Source organism: Bufo gargarizans, chromosome 4 (assembly GCF_014858855.1).
Source record: "Bufo gargarizans isolate SCDJY-AF-19 chromosome 4, ASM1485885v1, whole genome shotgun sequence".
In the NCBI taxonomy this organism is placed as follows: Eukaryota; Metazoa; Chordata; class Amphibia; order Anura; family Bufonidae; genus Bufo; species Bufo gargarizans.
The window spans coordinates 132,386,734-132,392,808 of NC_058083.1; positions in this window are offsets into that span (position 1 = coordinate 132,386,734).

The following is a 6,075-nucleotide window of genomic DNA, read 5'->3' on the forward strand; positions in this document are numbered from 1 at the left end:
AGCCCAATCACGTTTCCAAGCTCTGAGTATTTGTTATATGTTGTGAATTTGTCTCCCTAATGCTAACGCAGCTTCTGTTCCTATGTATTTTTAACCTCTGTTCTCTGAACTTGGATAATTTCTGATAATACAGCTCTTGTTTTCTGAAATTCTCAATTGAACCATTTCTCAACCACTGCTTTCTGCTAGTACAACTCACCACCCATCTAAGGATAAGGACGTGTTCACATCAACATTGGAGATTCTATTAGGAATTCAAAAAGAAAAGATATCCAGTACAGGAAATAAAATCTTGAGCTTTATTGTGAAATTCATTAAAATTCTATCTCCACAGTACAAGGATAGTTTACAACCAAAGTGTTTCGATCAGAAAGATCTTAATGCCACGAGTAAGATATTTCTGATTGAAACGCGTTTGAGGTAAAACTATCCTTGTACTCTGGAGATGGAATTTTTATAAATTCTACAATAAACTCAAGATTTTATTTCCTGTGCTGGACATCTTTTCCTTTTGAATTTGTATCCATGGGCTGGAACGGGTCCGTGCACGGAGAATAATACTGAGGGTGCTGGCGTAAGTTCCAAAACTAGATTCTATTAGGAGCCTTGACAAAATAGCACAGTATATGGTACTATTTTGTTCCATAAAATTCTGGGCTCCCTGGCAAAACCCCAATAGACTCCATGGTCAATGGGGTCCATTGGGAGCGATTCATGTCTGTCAGGCAACGGATCTGGTAGTTCCATTACCTTGATTGCTTTGCTCCTATAACAGAGCAAACTGATGGAAAGAACAACACCAATGTGAAAAGAGGCCTAGGTAGCCAAATTGTCTATAATCTAACTAGCAGCAATCACTGAAGACTCACTGGGTATCTTTTCCATAGAATCCATTTGCCTTGATGATCTGCGGATCACAGTGGATCAATACACTGACTGGACCATGGGTTAGGAAATTAAGACAATTATATCAAATTTGTACAAAAGTTGTGGAAATTATAAAGGCTTCACAAAATGTATTTTATATTTTGCTTGTAGGGAACCGCTGAGGGCAGCATAGTATAATGACAGACCTGATGAATTCACTTTGACATTGAACCTGGTCACCATGAGAGCAATCTCTGGGACTTCCCAAATCCTGGTGATCTGCTTGAAAATCTCTGGGTTCAGAAAAAAATCACACGTGGACCTTGACTGTGTCAGTCAGCAACCATGTTGAGAGAACCTCAAATATGTACAGATGACAGAAGGGTCAGGTTCAAGTCTATTAATGCCATGAGCCTTCCCATTTCCTTAAGAAGGGGTTCTGACCACTTCCCACCCTGCTTGTTGATATACAGTAAAGTACTGATGTCATGTTGCCCAGCCTAATATGGGCTTGAAATGATAGGGTGACAGGGTGCAGGCTCCGACTGACCCACAGGGGAACAGGGGAATACCCGGTGGGCCCCATCTCAAATAACCTATATCAATATAAAAAATGGGTAGACTATGCAGTTTATTATTATCAATGCATCAAAAGATTAAGATGGCCTCTAGGAATAGAGCCAGTCCAGCCAGTATCCTCTCTTCCCTGGGACCCAGCTTTTAAAGTTGTTGCAGAGAGCCCCATAATCAATTATCTTGTAGTGTCTTGTTGCTGTCTGCCTCTATGTGGGCATGTAATATCTGCATGTCACTGTATTGTGGGCCCCCAGAATGAATTTTACTGGTGGGCCCAAGGCATCCCAGTCCAACACTGACAGGGTGCATCTAATTCACTTGAATGGGTTTGCAATCATGGAGATGCGGAACAGATGCACGGATCGGAACCCCACGGAAGCACTATAGAGTGCTTCTGTGGTGTGTCTGTCCGTGCCTCCCCACTATTTTTTTGCGGTGCGGACGGATCACGGACCCATGCACGGAACGGATGCACAACGTTCGTGTGCAAGAGGCCTAAGGGATATAAATGCCACAAGGCTCAAGATGCTACATTATGACTAAGGACATGCCAAGCATGTGAAACATGTAAATGCGTTTTTTCTATGTGTTCGTTTATACCGTGAAGATGTTGTAAAGCTCCAATAAAGACTCATGAATTTGATTCCATTTTTCCGGGCTGGGACTTCCGTTGTTTCTGCTCTTGCCTTGGTCTGGTTCCAAACAATCCTGTGCCAGATCTGCACCCAATAGACGCTGGCTTATTTGGTTTGTCGTTTGCTCAAGAAGCTGCCTCTGTGCTGCTGACATGAGAACTAAGACCCTCTGCTGCCAAGATCCTTATTTGTCCAGTGGGAGAAAGATACAGAACTAACTCCTCGGAATCTATGTCAAATGATCAAACACATCTTTTTTCTTGATAGAATTACATATAATGTTTTAAATTACATAACAATTGAGAAAAAAAAGCTGCTCTCACCTGCTCCTTCTCTGCTGTGAGCACGGAAAAAAACGCACCTGGATGCGGGTAACTTGAAATCCAAACGAAAAGCAAAATCCAGCTCAGTCTCGCAGAGGTAAAATCAATATTCTATTGACGCGGTATAAAAATACATCCAGGAAAAACAATCTTAGTCTACGTGTTCCGGGCTACTTAGAATATGAGCCAATATTTCGGGCTTATATTCTAAGTAGCCCGAAACATGTAGACTAAGATTGTTTTTCATGGATGTATTTTTATACCGCGTCAATAAAGTAGTGATTTTACCTCTGCGAGACGGAGCTGGAGTTTGCTTTTCATTTGGATTTCAATGTTTCAAATTGTAATAGCCAACACAAATGTTGGAAAAACTGGGAATTGTTTTGCAGATTCTGGCCAATCTTCCAGGTATAGAATCTATATTCACTGTGTTCTTAAAAAAAGGCATTTATAGTGTAAATTGCCTTATTCAACCATTGTGATGTACCGGTAGGTCACGGTGGTGCAGGGGATTTATAGAGCAGGCCTCTGCAGTGAGCCCACTTCATACATAGCGGGTGCCGGCTGTATCATACAGCAGGCACCCGGCCGCACTGACTGGGAACGGCGATCGGGCTGCCACCGTCATTTAACTCCCTCAATGCTGATCCCTGTACCTGTGAGTGAAGGCACAGGGAAGTGGTTCCTCCTGTCTTGTGATTGGAGCCCCTGCAGTGAAATTGCGGGTCTCTCATTGGTTGCCATGGCAGCCTGGACACTGCTTAAGCACTCCAGGCCTGTCATGGCAATCTCCATGCTGAGCTATGCACGAGGAATAACTCAGAATGGAGACTGTAAAATTCCTATTCACTTTAATAGTTCTATATTAGGGTGGATAGGAAGGGGGATCAAAAGATCCCATGGACTAGCCCCCTAAGGTGTCTAATAGTTATTTTAAAAAAAAAGTAAACAAAAGAAACATTAAAGTATTAAACGTTTAAATGACCCTCAATTTTACATATAAAAAATATTAACAATAAAAAAAAACACTGGGTCCAAAAATTTCGAAACTATTAAAATATATATATTTTTTTTATTCCCCCCCCAAAAAAATTTTTATAACGGTGATCAAAAAGTTGTATGTGCCACAAAAATGGTACCAATAAAAACTACAGTTCGCTACACAAAAAAAACTCCATATACAGCGCCATAAACCGAAATATAAAAAAGTTGAAAGAAAATGGCGATGCAAAGAAAAGCTTGATTTTTGCAAAGATTTTTGCAAATACTGCTGCTGGAACAGTGTAAAACCACACTTTTCTACACAAAATTACATTTTCTTCTCTGGTACCCCCTCCTGCTTTTTCTCCTCTCTATAATCCAAGTTTATGTAACTTAAAGGGGTTGTCCGGGTTCAGAGCTGAACCCGGTGTCACAGTGGGGAGTGGGGAAAACCCCCCACCGTACAATGTCAAGAGATAAGGGGTAGCTGCTGTTTTTGGGGTGGTGGGAAGACACTATTGTTTTCATTGACACTATGGCACAATTCACTAGTCACATTTTATTTTGGGGTAGATTTATTGATGATGTTCTGTTATTTTGGGAGGGGGAGGAACGTGAATTTGTCACTTTCGTTGACCAGTTGAACCACAATGATATAGGTATGCACTTTACCTGTGAAATTCATTCCAAACAAATATGCTTTCTGGATCTTTTGATCCAGAAGGATGATGATGGACAGATCCTTACGGAAATTTACAGAAAACCCACCTCCACAAACAGCCTCCTGCACTGGACCAGTTGGCATCCAGTGGCATTGAGAAAAGGTATACCAGTGGGGCAGTATTTGAGAGCGAGGAGGAATTGTACTACAGATGAGATCTTTTTAAAAGAGGCTGGTGAGCTCTATAATCGCTTTAGAAGCAGAGGGTATCCCAGAAAATGCCTGAAAAGGGCCTTCAATCGTGCCAAAAGTACAAATAGGGAGGATTTAATTTCGCAGGACCAAAGGAAAAATCAGCAAAAACAGGAGCATAGGATTAGATGCATTGGAACTTATGATTGTGGTAATCAACAAGTCATGAATATTCTTAAAAAACATTGGAGATTACTTACCAGCGATGACGAATTGAGAACTGTACTACCGCCATATCCCAGCGTCACGTACAGGAGGGGTCCAAATTTAAGGGACAAGCTGGTCCACAGTTTTCTTCCTGAAAAAATGACAAAAAATCCAAATTGGTTAAAATCTGCTATCATTGGCTCCTTCCCCTGTGGAAATTGCATCTTTTGTAAGTACCTCCCCAGAGTTAAAAAATTCAACAACCCCATGGATGGACGTGAATACACAATAAGAGAGTTTTTTAACTGCCGTAGTAGTGGCATTGTGTATATTGCCTCTTGTAATTGCCCGAAGCTGTATGTGGGCAAGACCACACAGGAGTTGAGACGAAGAATATCTGGCCATATCAGTGCCATTAACACTGGTAAAGACACATCGCTCTACAGGCATATCTCATACACCCATGGGGGAAATGTGGAGGTCCTGAAATTTTGTGAACTGAAGAAAATAACTCTGGGACCCAGAAGAGGCAATTTAGATGTTAAACTTCTACAGGAGGAGGCCAAATGGATACATCGACTTCAGACTCTTAGTCCAGGAGGCCTAAATGAAGGCTTCTCATATGCCGCGTTCATCTAAACTGAATATACAGTGATAATAGAAAGTTTAACAATTTAATCATTATGGAATGAAAAAATCATACTAAGTAAGGAGAGTAGGCCAGTGATGACCCGACTATATACCCTCCACTCCCCCCCCCCCCCTGATAAAATAAGTACCATCTTTACTACATAAGATGGCTAACTAGCAAATAATGTGGTCATAGGTTAACCGAATTAATAACTTCTTAATAAACTGTTAATTATGGCACTCATTTGCGGGCTCCAACTTTATGCAACGATCCAGTGTGAGACACATCATGCACCTATCAAATGCTGATATTACAATCTGTCTGCTCGACTCTAGAAGTGGTTTGGTTCAGATAATGGTATATAGAAAAGCATATCACTCTATCCCTGCAGGTCATATCTAATTTTTCCTATGGGTGTGTAGACAGGAATATTTATTTGTTTTCTTGGCAAACTGTACCCGTTGAATAGAAGTCATAAATGGGTATTTGACTGGTTGACATCTATATGTCAGAAGACTTGAGGGACGGAGAGTTCTTGTCATTCTATCTATTGTTATTCACTCTACACCCCAGACACTGGTGACCCTGAAGGGGTTAATAAACAGTGCGATCGGACGGGAGTCTCGGAGGCAGACTGGCTGACCTCGATATGTCAATTTTTTTTTTAAGGGATAGAGAATTTCCTTGTTACTCTATCTATTGCTATCCATTCTACGTCCCACACACTGGTGACCCTGAAGGGGTTAATAGACACCCCGATTGGTCGGGAGTCTCGGAGGCAGTTGGGCGTATACTTACCATAATGACAAGCCTGCAGATGAGACCGGATGGACCAATGAAGCGGCAGAATCGTCTGTTGTTTATCGGCGTGTCGCAGTGACGTGGGAGCAGGGATGCGCACAGGATATGCGTCATCAGACGTCCCTTGCTACTTTGGGACTCCTGATTGGCGGCATCGAGTTGTGAGTGGCCGCGATTGACAGGGGGGCGGGACATTAAACA